Source organism: Suncus etruscus, chromosome 13, assembly GCF_024139225.1.
Source record: "Suncus etruscus isolate mSunEtr1 chromosome 13, mSunEtr1.pri.cur, whole genome shotgun sequence".
Taxonomy (NCBI): domain Eukaryota; kingdom Metazoa; phylum Chordata; class Mammalia; order Eulipotyphla; family Soricidae; genus Suncus; species Suncus etruscus.
This window is the reverse complement of record NC_064860.1, coordinates 6,415,066-6,431,627: the sequence shown is the minus strand read 5'-3', so window position 1 is coordinate 6,431,627 and position 16,562 is coordinate 6,415,066. Positions and strand designations below refer to the sequence as shown.

Below are 16,562 nucleotides of genomic sequence, written 5' to 3'. Positions count from 1 at the left end.
TACTGCTAGTACGGATGAGGCTTTCTTGTGATTGAATTCATAGGAACAGTGGTTCCAAAATATATTAACATTAATTTAAAATTTGGAAAGAAATCAAGAGTCTCACAGGCTCCTAAATCTTGGAGCTCATCTAGTTCAGATTCCTTCTCGACACTCCAATTTTAACAGATGCAATATCTGAGTCATCAATTACATATGTTATGCAAAATAACCTACAAGAACCAGGATGATCTCATTTGTATGTTAGCATGCAGCTCTGATTCTGGTTTTCTCTATAATGATTAGACAAAAGAAAAACGTTGTAATTCACAATTTGTATACAGGTAACGTCGGTTCTATTTTTCCAACTTTCAGATTAAGCATTATTAGTCTAGTTAAAATAAAAGAAAGAAAAATTGTCGGAAAGGGCAATTCAGTGATCTCAGGTTTAATTCCTGCAACCATATCCCAATGAACTCTATTGCTGTCATCCAAGGCTGTTAGGATCTGCCTTCCAGCTTCAGGCATCCTTTGCCTAATTTGTTGGAAATATATTCTGACTGTTTAATGTCCACTGTTGTCACATAGGAAAATATAGGTAACCATATAGTCCTTATGATAAAATGTACTTTATTTCCTTTTAAAAATATATGCAAACATTGTCAAGAGTTGCAATTATCAACCGTTCAAAAATGACTTATCCTACAAAATTTTTCAGGAGATCGACTTAAAAGGGAACAGACAGAATTACAGATTTACCTGGCACTCAGATTATTTGATTATTTGAGTTGTGTCATATTGAACTTCAAATGAGACATTTTTTGTTGTTGTTGTTGATAAAACCAAATGGCTTAAAATCTGATGAGAACGGTGTTTTTTGCACATTAGTAGAAACTTTTTATCATCAGAAATTTATGAATGGGCTGGAGAGATAGTGCAGCAGTAAGGCTTTTGATGTGGCCGACCCAGGACAAACCCAGTTTGATTTCTGGTGATCCCATATGGTCCCCAGAGCCTGCCAGGAGCGATTCCTGAGCACAGAGCCAGGAGTAAGCCCTGAACATAGCTGGGTGTGGCCAAAAAAGACAATAAATATATAAATAAATAATTAAAAATTTATGAAGGTCTGCAAATATATAAAACATATAGGGAAAGTTTCCATTTGAAAGACCTTTTTATAATTTTAAAAGGTGATTTTTTTTTTTAGTGTATGGACATTTTTGTATATTTTGATGTAATTGTAAAGAGTTTAAGTCTATTTTTGACCTAAGCAAGCATTCCCAAGTTTCTTACAAGTATGATAATTTATTATTTATTTATTTATTGGTTTTTGGGTCACACCCAGCTGAGCTCAGAGGGTTGTTACTCTGGTCTCTATGCTCAAAAATAGCTCCTGACTGGCTCAGGGGACCATATGGGATGCCGGATTCGAATCACTATCCTTCTTCATGCAAGACAAACGCGCTACCTCCATGCTATCTCTCTGGCCCCCAAGTATCATAATTTATCAAAAAGAAATTATCACCTTGGGGCTGTGATGAAGGGCAGTGGAAGTGTAAAAGACTGGGGACCACAGCAATATCACAGCAGGTTGGGTATGGCATTTGCCTTGCACATGGCCAATTCAGGTTCGATCCCCAGCATCCTCTGATCCTCAGAGCCTGCCAAAATTAATTTTGAACACACGACCAGGAGTTAACCCCAGAGCAATGCACAGTGTGGCCCCAAACCCTCCAAACAACCAAACAAACTTAAGAGACTGCTATGTACTCGTCATGTAAAATTATGATATGTGCTTATAAAATGATCAAGCCAATAACTTTATTAAAAATTTACAACATGTTTGCAATATTAAAACTAGGAACCTGTTTAAATTTCATCTGGCAAAGTTCACATAAGCCCAACCTGCGCCATTAGAGCGAAGATTCCCAAACCTACTGCATCCTTTTCAGGGGAAGAAAAAGCATAACCAAACTAACAAAAAAATCACTTAGAATCCTCCTGCAAACTGACTTTTTATGCAGACAAATAGAAAGGGGGTATGTATGTCCAGTTAAGCTGGACGCTACTAGTAGCCCCTGCTATCAACCTATTCTTCCCCTTGGATGTTCTGCCCCCGGGGACCACTTTCTTGAGCCTTGTGGTACTTCAGGTCTTTTACTTTCTCACAACCCCTTTGCCTCTTTTCACATTTTCATATGATCCTGAGCTGATGAAATGAGTCTATAAAGATAGTAAACAACAACTAACAATCAAAAATGTATTTTGTATAGTACCTTTTTAAGTCCTTTCCCTTCCTTCAACAGCAGACATACAGATTCAGTGGAATTGCACAACCCAAGTATGAAACTAGGGTGCAGAGTTTAAGTCCACTTGAGACTAGAATGGCAGAGAGGAGTATATTTATGATGGAAATGTTATTTTGTGTTTAGCTCTCAAAGGGTAGATTGTAAAGTAATACCTAATCCTCATTTCATCGTAGTTTGGAATTCCCCTCAATGGATTTGTGTTATATTTTTAAAGCAAAAGTTAGGGAATCACAGCACTAATCACAGATCTAAAAAGGTAATTTTTGCAGCCTCATAAAATAGAAATCAATAGGGTTTTTGTTTTGGAAATGAATTTATTGGGGCCTTTTTTTTTATAAAGTTCCTAAAAATAATCTTTGGAGACATATTCATAAGGATGGTTGGCTCTTTTCTGTAAGTGTCTTTCTGCCTCAGGACTTAAGAACAAAGTTATAAATGACTGATAAAACCTATTTTATATATATATATATATATATATATATATATATATATATATATATATATATAAAGTGTTTGTACCAATAGTTCCAAATAATTCGTAAATAGTTTTTCTCCCCCTAAGAACTGTTGACATTTTTAAGTATTCTATCTTTAGTCATTTTCAGAGCAACAGTGATTATTATCCTGAAACGGTGTTTCTTTGTGCTTGGCATTTAACCTTCATAAAGGTCATATCTTGGTCCTATTACATTAAAAGGCATCTTTTGTTCATGGCGTAGATGCATCTTTTTCTGTAATGAACAAGTTATTTTTTCAATCCTAATTTAAAAAATATTTTATTAAAACTTCATTTATTGGAGTCCTTGGGAATTTAAAGGAATGAGTTATTGATCCTTCAAAATATGTTTGCAGTTTATCTGTTTCACTTGCATCCAAAGATAATTTTCCTTTCTTCAGTCACTCATTTGTGGATTATTGGATCACATTATCTCTAATTTTTAGATTTTTTCATTGTGAAGAGTGACAGTGATCCCTTCCTAATTGATTTGATTATGATAGAGATCACAAATTGACCTCAGAATTTGATTTGGCTTTGGATTGCCAAGTCATTTTCCTATATGTTTTCTTCATTTATTTTTTTAGCAAAAATAGCTAGTCTCCCCAAAGCATCCTTTGGTTTATACTCTGAATTTTTCTAAGAAATACTTAAGTATGTTCTAAATCTTCAGTTACAGTAAGTGGCGTTGGTGAGTGATTTGATTTGAGAATTGAGACTACAATCTGGATATACTCTCGTGCATTAACACAGGTCAAACAGACAAGGACTGACTGCATTTGAAGTCCGTAATGGAAGGCTGACTGCCTGAAACCAATCATATCAGTTTTACCCATGACTGATTGGTTCCGAGAGGAAGAATTCTGTAAGCATTTCTCCTCCATGAATGGGCACCGTAGAGCCTGGAGTTTCATTCATAAAATGGAGACTGAAAGGAAATACTTTCCTCCTCCCTCTTTCTCTTTTTCTCTCTCTCTCCCGCACTCCCTCCCCCTCTCTCTCCCTCTCCCCTTCTTGACCATTTATATAAAGCAGAAGGATATAATGTTCCATCAGCTGTTGCTCTGGCCAGTTGACTGGAAATAATGACTAATCCTCATTGGTCCTACTTGCATGTAACCCGACACCACTTCTGGCTTTGCAGAATTCTTAATGTATAGTGAATGGGAAGACAACATTCTTGAATCAGAAACATAAACAGGAACTGGTTGGTCTGAATTCTATTCAAATATGTCATTTCAGCCACACAGTATTTGTCTAACTCAGATTTTACAGGCAGGAAAGGGGGAAGGGAGCAATCATCTGTTTGTGAGTCGTACTTGGATGGAAAATAAAATGGGTGGGAATTAGATAGAAAGGCAAAATATTTTTAAAGTATGAGATTTTTCCTTTCTTTCAAAGAAAGCAGTTAGGATGCTTGGATCCAGACCTCTCTTTCAAGTATGTTGAAATCAACATAGAAGTGGTTTTTATATGTGCAACGGAGACTTGAAATTAAATGAGCCATTTTAAAAATATGCTTGGATCTCTCCATGTGTGATTTATGAATTGGAATGAGAAAGGTAGTGCGTACTTATTATATTTATTTTTAAAAGGATATTCATTCATTAAGAGTAAACATGGGTTTACAATATTGGTATTAAATATTTTTGACTAAAAGACTTTCTGATTGTAAATGTACCTGATAGTGTAGAGCAGTGCTTCTCAATTATTTTCTGTCATGCCCCCCTAGGAAGAAGAAAACTGCAAATAATATCTTTATTAAAAAAAAACTTTAACCTGCAAAACAAAAATAATTTGAGCTGATTTTTTAATCAGAGGTGATGTCTGGATTAATTGCTGCAATGAGCATGTTTTGCAATGCATAGCTTTTCGAAGCAGGGTTTGAAGCAAGACACAGCAACGCTCAGCTCCAGAGATATACAGAGACATAAACATGGGGCTTAGCTTGTTATGACAGTTTTTGACGAGGTCAAACGCGCCCCCCCTTTATGGAGCCTTGCAACCCCCCCCGGGGGGCGTGCCCCACTATTTGAGAACCACTGGAGAGAAAAGGGAAATTTTAGGGGCAGAATGATAATAGGTGTCTGGCTTAGGTTCCATATTCTGTAGCCCCCAAGAGTGATTCCTGAGTGCAGGACCAGGTGGAAGCCCTTAACACTCCAAGGTGAAACTGCAATTAAATTAAAAAAAAAAGAGAGATTATCTTTCTCACTGATATTTTTTACATCAAATGTGCATAGTATAATTTAGTATAATTAAAGTTATTTCAAGATTTTTTTGTCAGATTAAGTAAATAAGCTTTGTATTGTTCTGAGTGAGCATTGAAATTCTCAGATAACTGTTTTTGCTAGTCTGAAAAATTTGACAAAATGTTACATTAAAAGATATGTGTAAAAAAAGGAAAACAAAACCACAGATATGACAGACATGTCATTGTAATTTATTTACAGTTCACTTATATTTAGAAACATTTCTTTGAATTCCCCATATGGGGAACCTTCTTTTTTCAGTTTTTTCAATCAAAAATATTTAATACAGTTCACTGCTTCATATATAAGTTTTGTTATTCTCTAAAAAAAGTAAAACCACTAACTTTGTATAATACCAGAACTATTTTATAAAGTCCTAGATTTACTGTTTATTTATTTTCTTATTATATTAAGCTTTTTTCCCTTATCCTTTCTCCCTTATTTAGAAAGAGGTTAATAACTTCTCTTCCTTTGTTGTTGTTTTTTTATTAGAATAAGGATTAAGTTTGATTTTACTAGTTAATTTTATGATACATTAATTGTGGTCTAGCCCTAATAAAGAATTTCCACTGGTATGATTTTATTATGAATTCCAAAAGAGAACAATTAAGTTTGACATTCAGGATCAAAAATTCACCTTTCAGAATTTTTCTACAATAGCAACTCTTATTCCTTCTTAGAGTAAAACAATATCTAACAAATGCCCAAAGTTATTAATTGTCCTTTATTTTATTTATTTATTTTTTTTTTGGTTTTTGGTTTTTGGGCCACACCTGGTGATGCTCAGGCTCCTTGCTCAGAAATTGCTCTTGGGAGGCTTGGGAGACCGTATGTGATGATGAGGGTCAAACCCAGATCCATCCCAGGTAGTCTGCGTGCAAGGCAAACGCCCTACCAGTGTGCTATCATTCTGGTCCTATAATTGTCCTTAAAATGTTATTTGTAACCTCATTTAATAAAACCATCACAGACTGGAATAGCTTATCAAATTAAGAACTAACCTTATTGGAACTGAGTATTTGTGTAGGTTTTACTCCTCCAATACCCAATCTCTGACAAGCATCTGGAGGGATTTCCTAAGTGAAATTCTATAGCCATTTTTATGATATGTAGCCTTTAAATTTCAATAGCTGCTGAATACAATTATGAATATGTAATACATACTACTATACTTTAGATTTTTGCAAACAATATGCAGAGCATATGAAGACTAATAGTGTTTGGTTTTTGTTTTTAAAATCCACTAGCAGTAGATTTAGCATATCCAAGCTATGGTGGAAGAAATGTATGTGCATGTTCAATAAACCTATACATAGCTATTGATAGTATTAATAAAAGTCCCATCTAAATATGAAGTTTACTAAATTCATTCATTATTACTTTCTTTTTTTTCTTTTTTTGGTTTTTGGCCCACACCCGGCAGTGCTCAAAGGTTACTCCTTTGAAGTAGCTCCTGACAGGCATGGGGGATCATATGGGACACTGGGATTCGAACCAACCACCATTTGTCCTGGATCGGCTGCTTGCAAGGCAAACGCCACTGTGCCATCTCTCTGGTCCCCATTATTACTTTCTTTTTTTTTTTTTTTTTGGTTTTTTTTTTTTTGGGCCACACCCAGCGTTGCTCAGGGGTTACTCCTGGCTGTCTGCTCAGAAATAGCTCCTGGCAGGCACGGGGGACCATATGGGACACCGGGATTTGAACCAACCACCTTTGGTCCTGGATCGGCTGCTTGCAAGGCAAACGCCGCTGTGCTATCTCTCCGGGCCCCCATTATTACTTTCTTAATGGTTCAGACAACTCTGACTTTTTCTTTTCACACAAGATCCTGTGAATTAGTAGTCACACCTTTTTTATACCAGACTACAAATAGATTATAGAATTTTTACATTTTCTTGGTGCAAATTGCATCTTTATTCAGTGTTCGTAGGTGTACTTTTTCAAGGCTCTCTGCTTGGGGACCATGTAGTGTTTTGGTATTAAGCGTGGGTCTTCTGGGGCCGGAGAGATAGCACAGCGGTAAGGCGTTTGCCTTAGACGCAAAAGGATGGTGGTTTAAATCCCAGCATCCCATATGGTCCCCGGAGCCCGCCAGGAGCGATTTCTGAGCATAGAGCCAGGAGTAACCCCTGAGCACTGCTGGGTGTGACCCCAAAACAAAAACAAAAACAAACAAACAAAGAGTGGGTCTTCTAAAGGCAAAACAGCTACTGAACTCTCTTTTCAACTCTGAAATCTGACCTTTTGCTGCTATGCTTGCTTTTTACTCTAGGTAGTTAAAAGAATATTATATTTAAGAGTTTATCACTTAGTATAGTTCTTTTATAAAGAGAGCGTATGCATACACAAACTTTCTCTCACTGATATTCCTTTCAGGAGGCTTTATATTTGCTCAACTTTGTAAAATCTTTCAGTGGGCATATAGAACAGCAGAGAAATGGAAATGATAAGCTAAACTTTAGCTGACATTGTATGAGCATTTCTTCATAGAGTTCATCTTGTATATGTGCTAGGAACACTATTAAATTTTAAACACTAAATTGTGAGATTGCCCGGGAATGAACGGAAGCAAAACAATAAAGTACAAACAGAACATTGGAAACATTTTCCATAATGCTTTTAAATTAAGTTGGTGTCATTCATTCGTTCTTGGTACAGCTCAGTATTTCCGTAGAAAATCAAAATTAACATGCACTTACATATGATAATACACACATTTTTTTTTTTTTTGGTTTTTGGGCCACACCCTGTGACGCTCAGGGGTTACTCCTGGCTATGTGCTCAGAAGTTGCTCCTGGCTTCTTGGGGGACCATATGGGACACCGGGGGATCGAACCGCGGTCCGTCCTAGGCTAGCGCAGGCAAGGCAGGCACCTTACCTCCAGCGCCACCGCCCGGCCCCAATACACACATTTTTTTAACAATAATGTACTCAACATTTTTGGCGTTTCATATGCCAAATCTTCAACCATCATCAATAGATAGCATATAGGTTGAGTACTTAATACTTGGCACTTCGCCTTTGTGAATAGCTGTGAATGTCAGTCCATCTTTGCTTTGGATATTTATTGGAACAAAATCACATTTGATTAAAATGTTAAATCTATTCCTTTTTCCAAGGAAACTTGTTGAAAGCTTCATTACCAAACTGATTATTGCTACAGGAATTAATTTAGAATCTTCAAATGTAAAAAGAATATTCCCTCCTCATTCAAACGTACAATTATAAAGTCATTCCACATTTACACATTATTCGAATAAAACTTCAACAAACTATAGCAATCTCAGTTAGTGGGAGCAAATATTTTGTCTCTCCTATGGCTTGATGTAACTTTTAGAAATGAAGCCAACCATTTTCTCCTGTGGACTAGATTGTTCAACATCAAATCCGTTGATCATTGCAATATTGATAGGTCTTTTAATGGTGCACATTCAAGACTATACTTTGTATTCAAACTCTTTGGAAACTTCTCCAGTGAATATTCAGTTTCCTAACAAATTTAAAATTTAAGTGTAGAGACAGAGAAACCAACTTTTGAGTTAATAGCTGCATTTTTGTGAGCATTACTGAACAGAAAGATAAGTCAAATTAGCAGTTTGGGGATATTGGTAGACTATCGTTTTGTTTAATTTCCTCTACATTTAAGAATGCATTGTGATGACAGTAGTGCTTTGCTGGTTTGAATTTTTGCAGTGTATTAAATCAGCTATCATCACCGTTAACTTGTCCATGACAAATTATAGGCAGTTTAGTTTTCGCAATCTGATTTTGTCCAATACTAGTAACATATTTAGAGCTCTTTAGTACAACATTCAAAAATAATAAAAATACTTTGTCCTAAATTAAATCTGCATAATTCAATTTAGAGAATGAATTAAGATTTGAAACCAGAATAATTTAGGATACAATATATAGGGATAATATTATTTTAAAAAGCTAAGAAAATAGCTCTTTTTGAAAAGTTTTCAAAAATAGAACTGTGATTCTCATTTGTACTCTCAGTCTCATAACTTTGTAAAATAAATTCCATCGGGCTGGTGCGATAGTGCAGAGGGTAGGGCATTTGCCTTGCACACAGTCAACCCAGGTTTGACCCTGGACATTTACTATGGTCTCCCGAGCCTGCTAGAAGTAATTTCTGAGCACAGAGTCAGGAGTAACCAGTGAGTACCACTGGATGTGGCCCAAATGCCCAAAAAATAAAATAAAATAGTTCCAGGGCTGGAGCATTGGCACAAGTTTTAGAGAGTTTGCCTTGCATGAGGCTAACCTAGGGCAGACGCATTTAAATCCTCTGGTGTCCTATATGGACCCCCAAGCCAGGAGCGATTTTTGAGTGCATAGCCAGGAGTAACCCATGAGTGTCACCGGATGTGGCCCCAAAACAAAACAATTCCAAATCAAAGTATTTTGAAGGGCTTGGGAGTGGAGGGTTGAGGGCACACTAGTCATGCTCAGAGCATCATTTTGACTCATGCTCTAGGATCATTTCATTTGGTGCTTGGGGAGAATATACGAAGCAAGAAATCAAAGAGACCAAGCCATGTTCAAAGCATGCACCTTAATCAATGTACTTTCTCTTCAGCCCATTAATCAACTTATTTAGAATATATGCTACTAGATTTGCAAAGAGCCTTACTGAGGAAGTGTACCAAGAAGCAACAAGTCCGCAATCTCCATAGTGATCATTTTTGAATATCTAATTAGGATCTGAACGAAAATTATTCACACAATTATTTCTCATTTTTAAGTGCTGTCTTTTGTTCTGTTTAACTGCTTGTGATATTCATTCAATAATAAGCTCTGCTGTTAGTAACAAGTACCATAAATTTTATCCTTACAATATGTAGATATTGGAGAATTTTAGGTGAACCCATGACTTATTATATATGCTATTCCCAACAATGCTGTTTACAGGGGCCAGAGCTATAATGTAGCTGAAACAGTTTCTGCTTTGTACATGACAGACTTATTTTCTATTCCCAGCATCCCATATGGTCCCCAGGCCCCACCAGGACTGATCCTCTGACTGCAGAACCAAGAGTATCTCCATAGCACAGCCAGTTATGACCCCAAAACAAAACATAAACAGAAAACCACAATACTTCACATAGATACCCATTTATCTGTGTGTGTGTGTATACACACATTCCTATATATATTCCTATTTTATAGATCTGAAGGCTGAGAGTTAAAGATAAGAAGCAGTAAAATTACATGCTGATACAGAATAATAAAACTGAAAGTCTGCTCTAGATGATAAAGTAGAACATATTTGGAATCAAGGCCACATTAAGGATCCTAAGATTGTATTATATGGACAAAATAATATATAAACATGCTGTTATCTTGATCACGAGAGAGTTATAGTGGATTAGCACATGCTTAGCATATGTTGACCAGGGTTTTATACATGACATTCCATCTGGTCCCTTAAGACAGTCAGAAATTATCCCTGAATGACCTGAGGAGAAAGAGGAAATTGGAGATGGAGTGAGGGTGAGAGAGAAAGAAACAGAGACAGAGAGAGAAATGAGGAAAAGGAATAATTGGAAAAGAAGAGAAAAAAGAAGAAAGAAAGAAAGAAAGAAAGAAAGAAAGAAAGAAAGAAAGAAAGAAAGAAAGAGAGAGAGAGAGAGAGAGAGAGAGAGAGAGAGAGAGGGAGGGAGGGAGGGAGGGAGGGAGGGAGGGAGGGAGGGAGGGAGGGAGGAAGGAAGGAAGGAAGGAAGGAAGGAAGGAAGGAAGGAAGGAAGGAAGGAAGGAAGGAAGGAAGGAAGGAAGGAAGGAAATAGGAGCTGGATCGATAGCATAGAGGTAAGGTGTTTGCCTTGCATGAGGCTATCTAGGACAGACCTGGTTCAATCCCCTAAGTCCCATATGGTCCCCCTAGCCAGGAGCAATTTCTGAGTACATAGCCAGGAGTAACCCCCGAGCCTCACCGGCTGTGGCCCAAAAACAAATAAACAAAAATACAAGAAAATAGCTTGCTATCATCTTAACACTACTAGTACATAGTTTCAACTAAAATTAGTTGCTAAATGTTAGGTTTCATTCCATGAAAAAGTTCCAGTGACTATATATATGCGATGCTTCAGTTTCCTACTATAAAACATTTTCCTTTGAAGTTTCCCCTTAGCTTGTTTAGATATTAGATGAGCATTTAGCACAAGTTAAAATGTAATGTCAAACTTCATTGGTTAGATTTTTTATTAGATAAGGTAGAAATGAAAGCAGCAGAGCAATTTAATTAGCAGTAATTTTTCTGGGCAAGTCATTACTTTGATGAACTTCAGAGCAATGTTTATGGTTCCTAATTAACCATGTTAGTCATTTGATTGAATAATCACTTTGGAAATGTTTCTACAATTTGATTACAGTCTGACCCACTCTGATAGTCATAAATTAACTGATATCACTTTAGGATAACATGACTTTAGTTACTTGATGAGAATAAATTTCATATAGTTATTTTTTTTTCAGGCCCACATAAAGGACACTGGTTTTAAAGATATGTTTGATTTAAAGAGCACTGGCCAAGTATCTCAATTTCAAGAGGTAGATTAAAGAATAAAAATACCTGAGGATATATTAATGGTTTATTAGGAATATAAAGACAATTACATTCCCACATGTTTTTTTCCTTAACCTGTCTTTCTGTCAGTGCTTTGCTTTTTTAAAAACCTAGGTGTGATATTGAACTTTTAAAACAAAATGAGGTTCTAATGATAAAACACAAGATGGAATTATAAATAAGAGTGACTACTTTAATAAACCATCAATATTTTAAGGATTTTAAATGATTTCACATAGAATGTAACTTATGAAAGAGGGTAGCAGTCCAACAAATCTCAGATCAGTTAGTCTAATAGTTGCACGATATTTCAGAAATTATTCATCCAAGCCTGTATCATTGATAGCAAATGTGTACTTAGCAACAAGTGTGATTTTTTTGCATTATATGAGAGTATTTTCAGAAACCATCCCTTCCCAATGAATAATAGCTTTCTCAGAAACACCTGTGTTTCCTCTCTTTTTCCTTCCTCTCTGGGGAGGCAAGATTCCATTCAGTTACACTTATATATAATAGAGTTCAGCCTATATGTGTTCTGTTAGCTGAGGACAGGGCCAGCCAGCTGTTTTGATAGCCACATCGCAGCTGGGCTGCAGTCAGTAAACGTATTTTGTGGCAGAATGTCAACTTCGGTCCAACAAAGTGCTTGCATAAAAGCAGCTGTTGATTTGATGGCAGAATCATTAACACTGTTCCTTCCATGCCCAGCTATTTCCGGAAACCTGATGCCTTGCTGTAAATCAAAATAATGCAAGAAATGAATGTGATGCCACTGGTGAAAAAAATTTTTTAAGAAAATGACTGGTATTTGGTAACTTAAAAAGTGCAACGACTGGGAAACAGTGTTAAAAGCTAATGTGAGGAAAAAAGGTTTAACTTGGCCTTTGCTGTTAAGAGTTAGAATGTTGTTAGACTTACTCTGTTCCATTATATATGGAATTAAGAGTTATGTACTCTCTGAGGTCTGTTACATAGGGAGGAAGGAGACGCTATAGTAAAAACATTTGATAGTAACCTCAACTTGCAAGTTTTCTTTTAAATACTCGAACACTCGAATCCCTATAAAATTTATTTTTATAAATGGAAAAAATCTATTTTTTTGTTTGTTTGTTTTTGGGTCACATCCAGTGACACTCAGGGGTTACTCTGGCCATGCACTCAGAAATCGCTCCTGGCTTGGGGGACCAATATGGCTTGGGGACACCTGGGAATAGAACCGAGGTCCAGCCTGGGTCAGCCACGTGTAAGGCAAATGCCCAATCGATGTGCTATCAGTCAAGCCCCTTAAAATTCATCTATTTAAACATCATATTAAATTGCTGTCTTGGACTGCTTTAAGATTCTTTTGACTAAAATTACCTGAATACATGGGATTTTGTGTGTGTTGGTTAACATTTATTGTCAGACACACTATAAATGAAAGGTGTAGACTTGAAAAGTAACCTTGCAGACCAACAGAGAAACATATCTGGTTCCAGCAAGGAGTGCTAGTTGTATTTTGTAGCACAAAAGTATAAATGGATGGATAGCTGAAAAGGAGTTAAAAATTTTTAGATTCTAATTAGTTTGAATGTTCTTTATTGCTTCTTCAGAGGTCCAAAAGTTAATGCAAGTGATGGGAAAGGGGCTGTATTCTACGTTTGTTGGTACACTTACATCTGTTGGGAGAATTTTTTTTTAATTTTTATTGTGACCAGTGTGAATTATAAGTCTTACACAGTTATATTTCAAGTACAAAGTGACAGTGAATTAGGGCCAATCTCAACACCAGTGTTGTCCCCCCTCTGACCCTGTCCCCTCCTCCCCGAGCCTCCTGGATTGCTAGTGTAACAGGTTCCTTTTTATATAACTTGTTGTAGACTGAATATCTTGGTTTTGTTGTTGTTGACATTGGGGTATTTAAGTCTGATCATTTTTTATTTCCACTCGATGTTCATGCATCTGTTTGCTCCTAGTACCATCTACATTCCCCCTCCCCCTCTATTTATGGGGCAGAACAAGATGATTCAAGTTCTGTGATTCTGTTGGGGGGGGGAGCTGGGAGGAGTCCGTCTAGGAGCCATGTATGAGTTTATTTTATGTTCTGAAAGAAGTCTTATGTTGTATCTGGGGCAGATTTGTGGGACTTATAAACTTGGGGGATTTATAACTTGTTATTTGTTTTTTAAATGAAATGGCATGGACAAAGTTAAGTGCAAGGTCTTCTAAGGAATTTTTGCAAGTAGACGCTACTGAAGTGAAACTTAAGTCTTTTCATTATGAATTCACCTCTGATTATTTGAGTAACTTCTATTCAGAATTGAAAAGCCAGGAAAAATAGAAGTTAGAGAACACCTGAACTAACACCTGATTTATAGGAAAACAGGCACAAATGAGTTTAAAATTAATGTACTTTAATTAGAAGTAGAGAGCTCGACTGATGATCTTTTGTCTCAATTCTAATTTCTTTTACTGTTCTCCACATCTCTAGCCCTGAACACATTAAATATACAAATTTATCCGTGTGCCTCGAATTTAACTATTAAATATGTCTTTTTTTAGTGATGAGTTAACTGCAATCCTAAGGTTAATAATAGTGTTTACCAAAAAGTTGATGGGCTTGAGTTTTATCATTTCTTTGGTTTCGAATGTGACCTGTATACTAATAAAAAGAAAATCCAGTCATTTTTATCAGAGGGAAACATGGCAATCACTTTGAAGCTGCATTAATTTTCAGGGACTTAGCAATTTTTCTTTTCTTAAAAATTTCTATTACAAGAGAAGCCGAATGAGTTTTGTTGAGTTTTGCTTTGCCAATAAAATGCTACCAGATATAGAAATTGATTCGACTGATCCCTGAAACAGTTTATCTCACATCACTTTTTATCTTGAGTGGGCCATCACTCTATATGGGTTTCCACATAGAGTTGACCTAGAGCAGGGTTGATATGATTACAATGGATGTCACATGATGGTATCAGAATATCAGTGTTCACAGATGATGCTCATTCATGTTTCTTGTATGAGTCCTGCCTGAAATGTTATCTATGTGATAAGTTGCCTTCATGTAGATTTAATTCACCTTCTGTTACTACTCTCTCTTCTTTAAAAGCCTGTTTTCAACTCCAAACTCTCCTCTTCAACCAATGCTGTTTTTTTTTTTTCTTTCAGAGGTACCTAGCTGCCACTCCATTTATATGAGGCAAGAAGGTTTTCTGACTCATCCCAGCAGAACAGAAGTTAAGTCTCCCATCATTGAAATTGCTCGTAAACAAGTGGTTAAAATAATAGCTAAATAACCTTAGGTTTTTTTTTTTTTTTTTTTTTACTAAATCATTATATTCTATGGAGAAATGGCATAAATTCCCTGAGCGATCATTTTAAAGCTTAATCTCTTTAATGTCAAAGGGATGGCTTTTTAGATCATGATATCTTGTATTTACTTATTAACAATAAGTCATATGTAATACAAATAACTCCCAAAGTAAATATTTTGCTTGTTTATTTCTTTTTTGGTTATTGTTGTCCATAATCACATTAAAAATAAAAGTGCAGCAACAGAGCATGTGTTTTTTAGACTAACCTCTGTACTGTACTCTAACCGTTTATTTCCAAGAATTTTTGTCTATTTCTTTTGCAGATCTAAGTCTTGATTGTGTAGGGCTTTTTTGTTGTTGTTGTTGTTGTTCCTGTCTATTTTTGTTTTCGGACCACACCCGGCAGCACTCGGGTTACTCCTGGCTCTGCACTCAGAAATCGCTCCTGGCAAACTTGGAGAACCACTTGGGATGTGGGGGAATTGAACCCAGGTCCATCCCTGGTTGGCTGCCTGCAAGGCAAAACCCTCCTGCTATGATATCTCTCTGGTCCCCTAAGTCATTGTTCTGAAGTAAAATGCATTTGTTTTAAATGTATTTACCCCTAAATACCTTGAATTGTGCTTTTGAATACAAGTAATTTGAAGAGGGAAACATAAGAAAATTAGGGAAGACATTTTAGTTGTTGGATTTATTGTAATCTTGATGCAAAAACTTTATTAGATTTTGATAACCCAAAGTATGCCTAAAAGTTTTTTTTTTTTTTTTTTTTCACTTTTGGGCTATATCTGGCTGTGCTCAAGGCTTATTCCTGGTTCTTATGTTCAGGGGGTCACCCCTTGATTGGGGTTTTGTCACTATTTGTATATGTCAGATTGGCTGACTGAGGCAAATGCCTTATTCACTATTACTATCTTTCTGGCCAGATGCTTTCTTGTTGATCTACTTTATTATAATTTTTTTTTGTTTTTTTTGGGCCACACCCGGTGACGCTCAGGGGTTACTCCTGGCTATGCACTCAGAAGTCGCTCCTGGCTTGGGGGACCATATGGGACGCCGGGGGATCCAACCGCGGTCCGTCCTAGGCTAGCGCAGGCAAGACAGGCACCTTACCTCTAGCACCACCGCCTGGCCCCATACTTTATTATAATTTTAATAAGAATGATCCTATGGGGCCGGAGAAATACCATGGAGGTAAGGCGTTTGCCTTTTATGCAGACGGTCATGGTATATGATTGTTTCTTTTAAAATGCACTAAAATTGATTTTTATTATTGTTACCAATTTTAAGGAATTTATAATTCATATAACTAATCCCTCTGATTAAAAGAGGTAATACTGCAACTTGCTATATGACGATGTTAGTTATAAATAGAGGTAATGTGAAAAATTAAAATAATAAATCGTTGGGGCCAGAGAGATAGCATGGAGGTAAGGCATTTGCCTTTCATGCAGAGGGTCATTTGGTTCGAATCCCGGCATCCCATATGGTCCCCAAGCCTGCCAGGAGCGATTTCTGAGCGTGGAACCAGGAGTAACCCCTGAGCGCTGTCGGGTGTGACCCAAAAACCAAAAATAAATAAATAAATAAATAAATAAATAAATAAATAATGATCCTAATAGAATTAAATTCCTTTGTCTACTGAATAGTTGAATGA

The 16,562-nt window shown here is 36.5% G+C and overlaps 1 protein-coding gene across 1 annotated transcript in view; it reads left to right on the top strand.

Annotated features, from left to right (window-relative positions):
- Nucleotides 1-16,562, top strand: part of ETV1 (ETS variant transcription factor 1) — a 98,925-nt gene that overhangs the window by 68,257 nt on the left and 14,106 nt on the right. The gene's annotated exons all lie outside the window — the stretch shown is intronic.